Source organism: Chiloscyllium plagiosum, unplaced genomic scaffold, assembly GCF_037043375.1.
Source record: "Chiloscyllium plagiosum isolate Xiang-an unplaced genomic scaffold, Cpla_swu_hap1 HiC_scaffold_39, whole genome shotgun sequence".
Classification (NCBI taxonomy): domain Eukaryota; kingdom Metazoa; phylum Chordata; class Chondrichthyes; order Orectolobiformes; family Hemiscylliidae; genus Chiloscyllium; species Chiloscyllium plagiosum.
In genome coordinates this window covers 56,456,821-56,472,644 of record NW_028270177.1, presented here as the reverse complement: position 1 = coordinate 56,472,644, position 15,824 = coordinate 56,456,821, and the positions used below count along the sequence as shown (strand labels likewise).

General features: G+C 45.0%; 1 non-coding gene across 1 annotated transcript; it reads left to right on the top strand.

The window, feature by feature from the left end:
- Nucleotides 1-12,601: 12,601 nt before the first annotated feature.
- Nucleotides 12,602-12,683, top strand: trnas-gcu (transfer RNA serine (anticodon GCU)). Its single transcript has one exon. It is a non-coding gene; the product is annotated as a tRNA-Ser (tRNA).
- Nucleotides 12,684-15,824: the final 3,141 nt, after the last annotated feature.

Sequence of the window (15,824 nt, the reverse complement as noted above, 5' to 3'; positions counted from 1 at the left end):
GTGTCAGGAGTATTTAGCCGAAAACTTGAGAAGCTAGAGCACACATAGATAAGGACCATGTATTGGAAAGTGTGGTGAAGTTAAACAGATGTCCGATGAAAGAACAGAACACTGCACAGAAAATACAGAGCACGAAAGCATGGGAAGGATAAAGAAATGGAAACTACTGGCGATCTGTTACAAGGGGGTCTGCAGAATGCTACATTCGTCAAAAGGTCCCTGGGGCAGGATGGGGCCAGTGTGTCAGGATAGGATAAGAATAGTAGAATGCTCATACACAAATTAGCAGAGTCAGACTGGGCTGAAAGGTTACAATGGCAGACGGAGATAAAACCAATTAGTAAAGTCACCCTTGCCTACTCAATATCATCATGGCAGTTTGGGACAAGTCTTGATAATACATACTTCGGGCATGACTTTAAATAAATAATTCATAGTACAGTCAGCCTGCTTGAGACGCTTGTAGACGGAAAGATATGACACTAAATATCTCATCAGTAGTTAGTCGAGTAAGCTTGGGACAGGAAAACATTGTGATAGATGGGGTAGCTAAATATCTAATCATGACAGGTTAGTCTGGGATGGAAGGTCATTGTAGCACAGGTGGCAGTAGAATACCTAATAGTGACAGTAGAATAATATTAAGTAGAATTATGAAAAACCATAGTGGCAGAAGTAGAACGACAATGGGAACTAAAACCATTGGTTTATTGTATAGCTGGAGTGAGGTAATTCTGACAAACACAGTTGGGCATTCTGATAAGCTAACAAAACATGATTAATTACAAGGCATAAAGTGAAGGAGTTTAATTCAGATACATGCGACGTGCTGCACTTTGGGAAAGCAAATCTTAGCAGGACTTATATACTGAATGGAAAGGTCCGAGGCAGTGTGTCTGAACAAAGAGACCTCAGAGTGCAGGTTCATAGCTCCTTGAAAGTGGAGTCGCAGGTAGATAAGATAGTGAAGAAGGCGTTTGGCATGCTTTCCTTTTTTGGTCAGAGTGTTGAGTACAGGAGTTGGGAGGCCATGTTACGGCTGTTCAGGACATTGGTTAGGCCACTATTTGAATATTGCGTGCAATTCTGGTCTCCTTCCTATCAGAAAGAGGTTATGAAACTTGGAAGGGTTCAGAAAGATTTACAAGAACGTTTCCAGGGTTTGAGGATTTGAGCTATAGGAAGAGGCTGAACAGGCTGGGGCTGTTTTCCCTGTAGCGTCGAAGGCTGAGGGGTGACCTTATAGAGGTTTACAAAATTATGAGGAGCATGGATATCATAAATAGACAAAGTCCTTTACCTGGGTCGGGGAGTTCAGAACTAGAGGGCATAGGTTTAGTTTGAGAGGGGAAAGATAAAAAAGAGACCTAAGGGGCAACTTTTTCACAGAGTGTGGTACGTGAATGGAATGAGTTGCCAGATGATGTGGTGGAGGCTGGTACAATTGCAACATTTAAGAGTCTTGTGAATTGGAAGGGTTTGGAGGAATATGGGCCAGTTGCTGGCAGGTGGGACTAGATTGGGTTGGGATATCTGGTCGGCATGGGCAAGTTGGACAGCAGGTTCTGTTTCCATGCTGCATATCTCAATGACTCTATGACTCTATGCCAAGAACCTTAAGTTTCGGGGGATTCAAGAATTTATTTTCTGAATGTCACTGTTTTTGTTTGCAAATAAAAGATATACTTCTTGAAAAACTCTCCGCATCTCCTGGTGATTGTTGACATTTTCTCTCCGACAACCGCAACTTTGGGTGCAGTAAAATTGTGGCGAGTGCAGCTCTGTGGTGCAATAAAAAGTGTGTTAGATTTCTACAAATTTGGTAACTTTGCTATTCAAAGTTTGTGAGTTTGAACCGCATCAGAATTGGAGTTTAGTTCAGTTGTCAGCTGAATCATTGATTGTTGTGCTGATTCATCGCCAATTTCTGTCGTCTGGAGTTCTCGTCCGTGCTACTGACCAGAGGAAATTCCTTACCTTCTTGGTTGTGAGTTTTTACGGAATCATGTTCAGACCAGAATCAGATGCTCACCCGCAAAACCTGCAAATTTCGTGCAGAAACCCACTGTCTCTAAACACATTTCCCTCCCAAATTTGCACAGAAATGTTCGATTGCTTAAATGTCTTTATCCCGTTGTGTGACAGGTTGTTGTGGATGAGCTGTGGAAAGACATTGACGTGTTTGGTCAGCCATGATGATGTCAAACGGCGGGTAGTACAGGTATTTGGAATAGCCCCCTCCTGTACCTCTCTTTCTGTGCTGTTTCTTACAGAGTGTTTTCAAAATTAACATGATGAGAGCAATGTGAATCGACACTACGGAATATCAAAGTCCTCCCCTTTACACTACCGCTCTCACAGCCAGGACAGATAGCTCCTATTGCTGATTTAAATCAGATAGTGATGGATTCTCTCAGGCGATCTGTCATACTACATGCTCCTTCACACAGGTTTCCAACTGGGTACATGGAGCAAGCAAACGTGTGGATATTGGGATTCAGGGACAGGTATCAAATCTGCTGGGCTGCAGTTCTGGTCACATGAATTTCTGACATGCTGACACTTTCTGTGCATTCTACCTACTTGAAGATTTAAACTGCAATTGAATTTTTATTATTGCATAACATTCTAACATCTTCAACATTCATGCAAACTGTGCAACGTGTTCTTGGATGTAGGAATGGTGAAGATTTTTAATGAACGCAAAATGTTTCATGTTACCTATATGAACTTTCAGAAGGAAGTCGGCGAAATTTCATTGATTCGAATTCTGTGCCGATTGGAGCTGATCGAAGGAAAAGCCCTGCGACAGCGGCAATGTAACGTTGTCTGTAAACAACGCAGGAACCAAAGAAAACCCATTTTTCAATGTCGTCTATTTTGTCACATTTTTTGTGTCCCTTTTGTATCCTTATCGTGAACTTGATGCTTCAATAATCACATGCTCATGTCAGTTTCACCTTGACTGCATTAGCTGTAATTTCAGAACCAGACGGTTCAGGGAAATGAAGTAGGTTGAGTGACTGAGGTACCAGTGGGGCAGCACATCACCACCAAAGATCCCACAGTGTTGTGGTTCAGTGGTTAGTACTGCTGCCTCAACGGGGTCCAAAGTTCGATTCCAGCCTCGGTGGACTGTCTGTGTCGAGCTTGCACATTCTCCCCGTTTCTGCGTGGGTTTTCTCCGGGTGTTCCAGTTTCCTCCCACAGTCCAAAGATTGTGCAGGTCAGATGAGTTGGTCATTCTAAATTGCCCATCGTGCATTTAATCAGAGGGGAAATGTTTCTGATTGGGTTACTCTTCGGAGGGTTGGTGTGGACTTTTGTGTCCGAAAGGTCTGTTTCCATACTGTAAGGAATCTAATAATCACAGCAAAAGTAGAACAGTTGAGTTAAAGTTCCCAAGGTACGTATTGGTCACGTGAATGGTTCGCTGTCTGCGGCTCTCGTCACGCAGTTGGTCAGCGCTGAATACTTAAAAGTGCATAACATGCCAAGGCTGTAAGTTCAATGCTTATCTAAAGATGTTGTTACTGACATTGACCAGGGATTATTGAAGATCAGACTGAAGCGCAGTTGAAAACAATGTTGAATAAAGTAGCATTTATTTGAATACTCCAGTTTCTGACGGAGGGAAAAGTTTTGCCTTTGTTAAACATGCCAATTATGAACAGAAAATCTGCAAGTATTCCCCACGTGAATAGTCATCGGTGGACAGAGAAAGAGAGGTGAAGTTTTAGCTTGATGGCCTTCCTCAAATCGCTGACCCAGCGCTGGATTACATCCTGGGAAAGTCTGTAAAAATCGTTTCATATCATTCAATTTCCTGCAAGCTGCACAGTTCATTCATAAAATCGAAAGTATTAGATTTATCTCTTTGAAGAGTTTGACTGTTGTCAGTAAACCTGGTAAAGGATCTGGGCAAGTAGTTTTGCTGTTGGGAGGAATAAAGGGTCAAACTGGAATAAGTTTGAGTCTTGACGCAGGATTTTTCAAGCGGAGATAAAAGTGTATTAAATAGACTCACTCCCCTTTCCCTTGATTTTGATCAAATTTTCAAGACAATACATGGCAATGATAATGATGTTTTACATCGACAGACCAAATCTTGCTCACTGGAGGCACCACAGTATTACAGATCAGGAGAGCGGGGGAGATGATGATCCTTTTGGAAACCTGAGACAGTGAGAGAATTAGTCCCACACTGTTTGTCTCACTTTTCTCATAAACCAGTTTGTCAGCGGACTGAGCTGACAGGCTTCCATTCAATGCAGAGCGAAACCAAACAGCTCAGTGCATTCACAGTATATAATATTTCATGTTGAATGAGTTGCTGCACCTTCCAACTCCACTAGCTCTTCTTATACTTAACATTTTCTGTTGCAGGTGTCATGCAATTTTTTTCACATGAATATGAACGAATTCAGGAACGTTTCCATTTTGCATCCCCATCCAGGCAGCCCAGAATGACTGTCGCTGTTTAATTCTCCTCGTGTCTGCGTGGGTTTCCTCCGGGTGCTCCGGTTCCCTCCCACAGTCCAAACATGTGCAGGTTAGGTGAATTGGCTGTGTTAAATTGCCCGTAGTGTTAGGGGCAGGGGTAAATGTAGCGGAATGGTTTTGGGTGGATTGCGCTTCAGCGGGTCGGTTTGGACTTGTTGGGCTGAAGGGCCTGTTTCCAAACTGTAAGTAATCTAATCGAATCTAACCCAATCTAATTCACTCCTTGTCTGCCTGCACTCGCTTTTCAAATATTCTTGAATCCGCTCCTAAAATGATTCTATTTCTGAAAATTCATCTCCGAATAAAAAATGCCTACTCCAAACTTCTTTATCGTGCTCCGATGGGTTTGAAGTTCTAACCTTTAGTTTCCACTCACCTAAACGAGGAAATTTCCCTCGTATTTACTCTTAACAACTTCACATCAGATGGATAACTTCTTTTCGGACACAACTCAGTCTTTCCTGATTTCTCCCGCATTATTCCTTATCTATGCCACCATCCCATTAAACCCCCTCTTTTCGTTTCTAGTGGATTTATCTCCCAGTACACCTCATTTCCATCATTTCTAACGACACGGTATCATGGCCGTGTCATTCCTAACGTCTTTATAGTCCAGTAAATACTGCCCGGGTCTATCATTATGTCTTTATATCCCTGTATATTTCAACCTGAGAAAGGATGCTGGGTCTACTTCCATGCACGAAAACTCACCACTAAGCTGTGCAATCTTATTACCGACATAGGAAAGGTGGAAGCAATTTCAATTACAGCTTAATGGATTGGTTGCAACAGAATCGTGTCAAACCCCAGTCACATACTTGACTGTTGTTCTTATAGTTATTTCCTCTCTACGTGTGCTGAAGTAACACAGTGAGGGATCAATTACTATTGCCAGACATACACAAGGGGACATATGAAATGCTGAAGTTGTGAGATCAGAGCAGTTTGTATTGACATTCCATTCACTGTTCGAATATCAGGCTTAGGAATTATACAAAGAGCGATTTTGAACGAAATTTGAGCAGGGAAGTTTACCGCATGATGTAACACCATATTGTGTGGTTACTTTGTTGTTTACCTCATTTGTGTGTTTTGCTCTTTGGGGATTTTGAAGTTATCCCCTCTATACAAACGTTCCGTGCTTTTGCACCATTATACCAAAGATGCAGTACAATAATACCCAAAACTGCTTGCACAGATATTGAACCCTGGAAACAGCACTGTGCATTCTCCTCGAGACTGGAAAATAATTTGCTGCATTCCCGCTCTTATTGTTCTTTTCATTACATCGGCTTCTGTTCTTCACGGAATCCGATTAAGCAGATCTTGTCACTGAGTCATTTGTGTTCAGATCATGTGAGCAGAATATCACAGTCCATAACACAGAAGTCAGACCATACTCAGGGAACCGTACTCTGCTCTTGATCATTTCATGAACACCATGAAGAAATATCTATGCTCTTCAAAATTTACTAACCTGTTTTTCAGAAGCAAGGTAAACAGTTCCAGGTTTCTGCTTTTGTTGTCACACGGACCAAGGTTGTAAATGCTGGAACCAATTGTGACTCTCCGCTCTCCCACATCCGTTTTCTCCCCAGGAAGTGTTAAGATGATGGTCTGAATCGGATTCTTCTAAAAAGAAGAATACTTTTATTATTGATTTCTGGTTTATAGGCCCACTAGGCTCCCGCGAGGCCTCTGTATATCGCACTGACGACAGCAGTTTCCAGCCGTCTTCACCTTTTTTTAGCAAGTACCTTCGAGGATGACATCAAAAGATGTTCGCTGTGACTGTGTGACACTCTACCAATGGAGACAGCTCTATCAATGGAGGCAGCTCAGTCCGCTGGGATGGGATAATTTCTGCAGTGTGTCCTGCGGATCAGATACAGTGCACTTTATCATTCAGATCATACAGAGTGAGAGCGCTCGAAAAGGCCAATTGGTCACTCGTACCTGCGTCAGCTCGGGAGTTATAAAATATAGGTTAAAGCAGAAACTAGGGATTTGATCAGGTTTCAAGTGTTTACGTGAGACAGGAAGCAGAAAAAGATAGATCGTGAAGCGATTGGGATCTGACTACAGGAGCAGCAAATAGGTTGTACATCGCAGAGGAGAGCTTTGAAGTATTGAATTCTGGTTGATGGGCTGATCATGCTTTCACTTGGCCACGCTGCAGCATAAGATAATATGTCAATGTCTCTTGGAATAGTGATGTCATAGGCAAATATCACCGTTACACTGCTGTAAGTTCCTTTTTCCAATGTGACGACAGTCTGTATGTAAAATAGCTTAAATATTTAATCCTTTCTCATAAACAAGTCCGTTCCATCTCATTGTGTTGTATTGTCTTCTTTCCAGTTTACCTGTTTTTGTGCCTGCACTGAAGTTGATTTGCTCCTTCCGCATGTCTTTTCCAGTCTGGGTGATATGATGCAGTTATACTGATCCACCGTCTGACAGAATTTTCCACTTCACTTCAGCCTGCCCTAACTTCGCTACAGGATACCATTTCCGTTGTTTAGGTGTTAAGCGCTCGTCTCAGATCCAGCCTACCCTCACCCAAAATAAATGCAAAACTCAGACCCACTGTGATCACTGCAATCCGCTAAATCTTCACTCCGAGGTCATTGATTATTCCTAGGAGAAAGTTGGGACTGCAGATGCTGGAGATCAGAGTCGGGAGTGTGGTGCTGGAAAAGCACAGCAGGTCAGTCAGCATCCGAGGAACAGGAGAATCCACGTTTCAGTCATAAACCCTTCAACAGGAATAATGCTTGTCAGTCGGGACTGAGAGATAAATGTTAGGGTTGTGGGGTTTGGGGGATGAAACTGGGAAAGCGATAGTTGGATGAAGATGAGGGAGAAGATGATAGTTCAGAAGGAGCAGAGATGGAATGGGTCCAGAGCGCGGTTCCAAGTTTGAGGCTTGGAACTTGGGGGAAGGGAAATGAGGAAACTGTTCAAATTGATACTTATCCTGTGCGGTGAAAGAGTCCCAAGGCGGAATATTTGGCGTTCCTCCACTCGGCATTGGGTGGTTGTGGTTTGGTGGTAAACGAGGCCCAGGACCTTTACGTCTTTGACGGAATGGGAGGAGGAGTTGAAGTGTTCAGTCACGGGATGGTGAAGTTTCCAACTTTTGTGCTGTGGGAGGAAACCGGAGCACTCGGAGGAAACCCACGCAGACACGGGGAGAACGTGCAAACTCCACACAGTCAGTCACCTGAGGCGGGAATTGAACCCGGGTCTCTGGCGCTGTGAGGCAGCAGTGCTAACCACTGTGCCACCGTGCCGCATTTGTAGGCAGTGGGTGGGAGATTCCCCAGAGGTGATGAGATTGTTATTGTCTGGGAGATGATGGGAGGTGTGGCTGTGATCGGGCGCAGTAGGAAGAGGTATCAGCGAGTTGGCACCTGTCTTCAGCAGTGTACCTCAGGCCGTCTCATGCCATTCCTGATGAAGGGCTTATGCCCGAAAATTCGATTCTCCTGCTTCTCGGATGCTGCCTGACCTGCTGTGCTTCTCCAGCATCACACTGTCGACTCATTCATTATTCCGCTTTCATTTCACACAGCCAGGTGCGTGCAGCCTGTTTGCCTCTAGAAAGCATTGTTCTCATAACCTTGCACAACATCTGCCAATCTCAAACAAAAACAGAAATTGCTGTTAAACCTCAGCAGATCTGGCAGCATCTGGCGATAGGAAGAGGTGTTCTCGAGTTGGTATTTGGCTTCAGCGGTGTAGAGGTCAGTGCGCAGACTACCACTGCGCCCCCTATATCTGCTGGCTTGATGGTGAGGTTGGGATTGGAGCAGGGGGATTGGAGTGCTGCGCGTTGTGACGGTGAGATGTTGAGGTGGGGGAGGGGGTAGACAGGTTGAGGCGGTTAATGTCCCGGTGGCAGTTGGAAATGAAGAGTTCGAGGGCAGGTAATAGGCCAGCGCTGGGTGTCCAGGTTTATGCAGTGTGTTGGAGGTGGGCGAAGGAGTCCTTGGAAGGTGGGCGGGAGTCCTGATTGTGAAAGTAAGCTCGGAGGTGGAGGCAGCAGAAGAAGGGTTCGACGTCACGGCGTGTATTAAATTCATTGATGCATGGACGGAGGGGGATGAAGGTGATTCCTTTGCTGAGGACTGATCGTTCGTCCTCAGTGAGGGGAAGGACCAATCCCAACCTCACCATCAAGCCAGCAGATATGGGGGCGCAGTGGTAGTCTGGCGCACTGACCTCTACACCACTGAAGCCAAATACCAACTCGACGACACCTCTTCCTACCGCCCCCTCGACCATGGCCCCACCTCCATCACCAAACCATCATCTTCCAGACATCTCCCAAACACATCTTTCAACCTTATTGTCCGGGAACACCGCATTGCCCCGTTCTACCTCCTTCCCAGGATCCACATGCCTGACCACCCTGGCCGACCCATTATCTCAGCATGCTCCTGCCCCACTGAACTCATCTCTACCTGCCTCGAAACTGTCCTATCCCCCCAGTCCAGGAACGCCCCACATACGTTCGAGACACCACCCACGCCCTCCACCTCCTCCAAGACTTCCGTTTCCCTGGCCACCAACGCCTCATCTTCACCATGGATATCCAATCCCTCTACACCTCCTTCCACCATGACCAGGGCCTCCAAGCCCTCCGGTTCTTCCTCTCCTGACGTCTCCAACAGTACCCTTCCACCGACACTCTCATTCGTTTGGCCGAACTGGTCCTTACCCTTAACGATTTCTCCTTCGAATCCTCCCATTTCCTCCAGATCATAGGGGTAGCCATTGGCACACGCATGGGCCCCAGCCATGCTTGTCTCTTTGTTGGCTATGGAGAACAGTCGACCTTCCGTCATTACACCGGCACCACTCCCCACCTCTTCCTCCGCTACATCGATGACTGCTTTGGCGCCACCTCGTGCTCCCGTGAGGAGGTTGAGCAATTCATCAACTTCACCAACGCATTCCACCCTGACCTTAAATTTACCCGGACCATCTCTGACACCTCCCTCCCCTTCCTGGACCTCTCCATCTCCATTAATGATGACCGACGTGACACTGATATTTTTACAAACCGACCGACTCCCACAGCTACCTGGATTACACCTCTTCCCACCCTACCTCTTGCAAAAATGCCATCCCGTATTCCCAATTCCTCCGCCTCAGCCGTATCTGCTCCCAGGAGTACCATTCCACCACCGGACACACCAGATGACCTCCTTCTTTTGAGACTGCAATTTCCCTTCCCACGTGGTTAAAGATGCCCTCCAACGCATCTCGTCTACATCCCGCACCTTCGCCCTCAGACCCCACCCCTCCAACTGTAACAAGGACAGAACGCCCCTGGTGCTCACCTTCCACCGCACCAACCTTCACATAAACCAAATCATCCGCCGACATTTCCACCACCTCCAAACAGACCCCACCACCAGGGATATATTTCCCTCCCCACCCCTTTCCGCCTTCCGCAAAGACCGTTCACTTCGTGACAACCTGTTCAGGTCCACGACCCCCTACAAACCACCCTCCCATCCTGGCACCTTGTCCTGCCACCGCAGGAACTGCAAAACCTGCGCCAACACATCCTCCCTCACTTCTATCCAAGGCCCTAAAGGAGCCTTCCACATCCATCAAAGTTTTACCTGCACATCTACCAATATCATTTATTGTATCCGTTGGTCCCAATGCGGTCTCCTCTACATTGGGGAGACTGGACGCCTCCTAACAGAGCGCTTTAGGGACCATCTCCGGGACACCCACACCAATCAACTCACCGCCCTGTGGCCGAACATTTCAACTCTCCCTCCCATTCTGCCGAGGACATGGAGTCTTGGGCCTCCTTCACCGCCGCTCCCTCACCACCAGATGCCTGGAGAAAGAACGCCACATCTTCCGCCTCTGAACACTTCAACCCCAGAGCATCAATGTGGACTTCAACAATTTCCTCATTTCCCCTTCCCCCCACCTCACCCCAGTCCCAAACCTCCAGCTCAGCACTGTCCCCGCAACTTGTCCTGACTTGTCCTACCTGTCTATCTTCTTTTCCACCTACCCACTCCACCCTCCCCGCTCCCCCGACCTATCACCTTCATCCCCTCCCCCACTTCCTATTGTACTCTATGCTGCTTTCTCCCAATCCCCACCCTCCTCTAGCTTATCTCTCCATTCTTCAGGCTCTCTGCTTTTATTCCTGATGAAGGGCTTTTGCCCGAAACGTTGATTTTACTGCTCCTTGGATGCTGCTTGAACCGCTGTGCTCTTCCATCACGAATCCAGTTTCTGATCCATTGGTCCGTTCCTCCACAGATCTGTCAGAAATACTGAACTTTTCCAGCAACTTCTGTATTTGTTTGATTTTCAACACCGGCGGTTCTTTCGTTTTTTTTTCTTATTTTCTACCAATATGATTTGGCTTAAGATTATGTTGAATATTTTGAATATGACTGCGATAGAATAGCCAGATTTCAAAAGCCGGCTACTGCTACTTGGTTCACGTGACCAATGCCTTTCCACTTGATCACTGCGCCCTACAGCTGCACTGCAGATAAATTAACAAAATTATGGCATTCTCTCGATTTGGTAATCAGGAGCGAGATGGTTTGACTTGTTGAAAAAGTTAGATATACTGATAAAATACAGTATATTAAATGGGGAACCATAAGGGAAAGAGAGAACACCATTCCAGCTGAAAGATGCTCAGACTAAAAATGAATACAATATTCAGACGGTCCTATGCGATTAGTCTTTTTTTTATTATTATTACAATGGCCATTGCGAGTTTGCAACAAACTGCATAACATGAAAACAGATCAACATCTATTTTCCCGGAATTTAACGCAGTGCACATGGGAAACTTCATCCGTCTGCTGAAAAATCACCTTCGGCTCTCCCTCCACACATGTCTCTTCACGTTTTAAGTATTTGCAGTATGTTTGTTGATCAAGGTGTCATTATCCTGAAAAGGTCGTTTCTCAATCCACACAAACTGGTACTTTCCCATAAACGTGACATTGCTCAATATCACCTTCTACCCGTACCCCTCAACACGACAAATTTGAGCTGCTCCATGTGAGGCTCAAACTTAAAACTTCGGCTGAGCGCAGCCCACTATACTGGCACAGAGATACCGTGCACTGGTCACCAGCAGCACTGGAGCAACACATTAATTCTTACCTCCACATTCCTGGTTGTACATTAACGGTTGGGAAACCGAGTATCTCTGATTCCATGGCTGGTCACTGCGATTATACGATCATCTTCACCAGTGCTTCTGACCCCATGTGAGGCAAGTGGTGAGCTACTCATTGCATAGATGTAAAAATGTGCAACTTCATCTTTTGCCTTCACTAACCCATGAGCCTTTTATTTTGTTTTTCATCTGTAGAAATCTTAAAACCTTCATCTTGAACAGACTCAATAACAGATCTCCATTGTGTCTCTGGCATCAAATTCCAAAATGTAAACCCCCTCTGAATTCTTCCACCGCAGTCCACTGTTTGGGAAGTTTTCCTGTTCAGGGGAATGCACTTCCCGTGTGTCAACTGCTGCTCCTAGCATTCGCTCTGGCACTGCACTCATTTTCCTTCTGACACTTGCTCACTGTGTTGCTGTGAACATACAGTGACTTGGTGTCACACCGCCCAGGAAAATGATACAGATCAAGGGTTTTGCATTGTTGAATTCAATTGTCAGTTTAGCCTTATTTAGGGTTTCAAAATTGCCTGTCCTGTACACAAGTGCGTGTCAAAAATATCTGAGTGGAAGAAAGGTGTTCTGAATAATGACATTGAGCACTATGCACTCTCCTCCAGTCTGGAAAACAATTCCTCACAGACAACTTTACACCTCCTGCTGTCACGGGCTCTTCATTCCGTTGACTTCAAATCTTCACAGAATTCAACAGACCTTGTTACATCGTCATTTCTTCATTTTTGTTCAGATCACTGTGAGCAGAGTGTCACAGTGGGAGTGGTAAGACGATACTCTTGGGACCGTCCTGTACTATTTATCATTTCACCAATACCAGGGAGAAATATCTGCTGCTCAGCATAATTTACGCAATTCACTTATTCATAATGTCAAATGTGCCCGTGACTTCTGTGACGAGGTGGCCGAGAGGTTAAGGCGATGGACTGCTAATCCATTGTGTTCTGCACGCGTGGGTTCGAATCCCACTCTCGTCGTTGTTATCAACGTTTTTCAATTTTGCTATTTTTGCATGATCACAGCTGTCTGTTTATATGCATCGACGCTATAATAAAATCTCAAAGAATAATTTGAGTCTGTTGCCTAAACTGCAGTGAAATGTAGATTGAATTGGGACAATGAAAAGGAACGCGATTGTCTTTTCCAAGTCAAGTTGCTGTGAACATTTATCGTATGAAAGAGATCCAGGAGAACCAAATAACGAGAGATGCGAAGTGCATGTTGATGCATGCGATTCTTAATGAGTGTTTTGTCAGATGAAATTTGTCGCAGTTGGGTAGAAGTGATTCATCTTGGTAAAAAGAATACAGAGAGACAGCACGAAACAATGGAGATGTTTCAAAAGTGGCAGGGGATGGGTGTAGGGGCACCCGAGAACTGGCTGTAAATGCACAGTAGAGAATTACCGATGTGGGTGCCGTGCATGGGCACGGACAGACTTACACATTGGTCTTATCCTTTCCCCTTGCTCTCGCCATTGATGAATGCTGGACATAAGACACATATAAACACAAGATGTGGGAAGCAAACTCCCTCTCGTTATGCACACACTTGATGCATCATATTGAACTATGAACACCTGGAGAAGTCAGCAAGTTAACTGCAGGGACTGAATCTAAACTGTGTATCAATAACCACAGATTTATGCAGCTTAAACATGAAAACTGATTTGAAATGTCTTTATACGCATGTCATTAACAGACGGTTCGTTCTAATACCCGTGTGGCTGAAAGAAGTAGACACCACATTTCAAGGTGGATGACAACATTACCAATTTTGTTCAGAAATTGAGATCTATTTGATCATTTGACACAGTGACCAAGTTTAATTTAAATAATACAAACCAAATTCCCTCACGTGAAATAAAAAGTGATTCCATTACAAACATTGTCCTTGCTAAGTAGCAGTTACTCAACATGAAAAATAGAATGTGATTTCTAGTGAGCATACGTCAATTAGCACGATTATCTTACTTCGGATTGACTGCAATATGCACATGCAAAATAAGTTCGAAGAAAGAAGTCCTTTGGAAATAATGAGTCGGTGGTGATTAAAAGTAAGATTAGGCTCTCATGATGTGGATATTGCATCAATGGCTCTCGTGGTGGAAATGGTCAGTGGGCAGTATTTCTATGATGGTATAGAGGTGTGTGATCTGCCAGGGATGGGAGCTCCCACCTCATCTGGAGCAGCGTCTGTTGGCATGGACCAGGGAGTATTGTGACATCAGTCTGGGAGTTCAAAGCACACCTGGAGAAACTTTTATTGACATGAAGCCGCAGGGAGCATTGGGACATCAGACTGGTAGATCCAACTTCAACTGGACCGCTTCTATTGACATGGAGCAGGGAGCATTGAGACATCAGACTGGGAGCTACAACGTCAACGAGAGCCAGGGATGGGAGCTCCCATTTCATCTGGAGCAGCGTCTGTTTACATGGACCAGGGAGCATTGTGACATCAGACTGGGAGTTCCAACCAAACCTGGAGCAGCTTTTATTGACATGGAGCAGCAGGGAGCATTGGGGCAGCAGGCTGGGAGTTCGAACCTCACCTGGAGCAGCTTCTATTGACATGAAGCAGCAGGGAGCATTGGGACATCAAACTGCGAGATCCAACCTCATTTGGAGCAGCTTCAGTTGACATGGAGCAGGCGCTTTGCGAGATCAGTCTGGGAGCTCCACTCTCACCTTGAGCTGCTTTTAATGACATGACACAGCAGGGAACATTGGGACATCAGACTGGTAGAGCCAACAGCAACTGGACGTTTTCTATTGACATGGAGCAGGGAGCATTGGGACATCAGACTGGGAGCTGCAACTTCAACTAGAGTAGCTTGTATTGACATGGAGCAGCAAGGAACATTGGAACGTCAGGTTGGGAGCTCCAACCTCTCTTCGAGCAGCTTGTATTTGCATGGAAGAGGAGAGAGTATTGGGACATTAGGCTGGAGGAAAGGGTATTCAACTATTTTAATCTGAAGTAAAATAGGTTTCAACACCTCAGGTGTTAACTGATTTATGAAGATTCTGTCATGGGAAAATAAGTAATTCATTAGATATTAAAGACAAGTCCTGCAAATATTCAACTCAGGAAAACGCATTGGTACAGAGAGAAATGGGAATGATGTTTCAAGTCTTTGACTTTTCTTTTCTGGCCGACTCTGCACTAGATTACATCACCAGAAGGACGTTTTCACTCATTTCATGTCATTCAGTTTCCTGCAAATACGGACAGGTCATTAACATAATCTAAATCTGAAAATTAATGGGAATATGCAATGTTGTGATTAGGCTGGAGTTTATCTCTAATTATGGTGAAAACGTAGCAAAGTAAGTTGCAATTTCTTTAATCAGCAGTGACCTCATTGATTGGCTGATCAATGTTTTAGGACAATGTGAAGTGAATCATTGATGGTGATTCTCTTTGTTCTTCGCTCACCTTGTGACTGTTACTTTTATTGCTCCTGTCACTGTTAGCATCACAGCTCTGTCGCGTGTAAAATCTCAGCTGTGCATCTGGCCAGTGGTACAGCCATTCGTATAGCTGGCTACGGATCAGGCGGGTGCAGGTTCGACTTTTGCTTGGCGCAATTACATTGTGGAGATTCAGCACACATCGAAACTAATCTTTTTTGTTACACTGAGGTGGATAATGTTTGAAATTTTCATCTCCAGGAGCGAAAATACTTTTACTGTCTATGATCAGTTAAACATTACCAAGGGTTATCAAAGTTAAAAATCACATGGCATCAGATTGTATCGAACTCGCATATTTGGAAGCACCACTGTTCCATGCACTGTTTCTTCATTAGGTGGTTGTGAACTGTTGGACTCTAATATGGCTTTGTGAAATTTTTAAATTTGTCCACCCCAGTCCAATACCAAACACCCAAGTCATGGGTACTATCGACACCACGAACGGTCGGTTAAAGTCCAGGTGATCTTCCACAACATCGCGCATATTGACACACGCATCAAGTTTCTGCAGAAAGACACCTACCTGATGAAGGAGCGGCTCTCTGAAAGCTAGTGTTTCCAAATAAACCTGCTGGACTATGTCCTGATGTTGTATAATTTTTAACTTTGTCTACCCAACTCAAATACTCGCACTTCCAT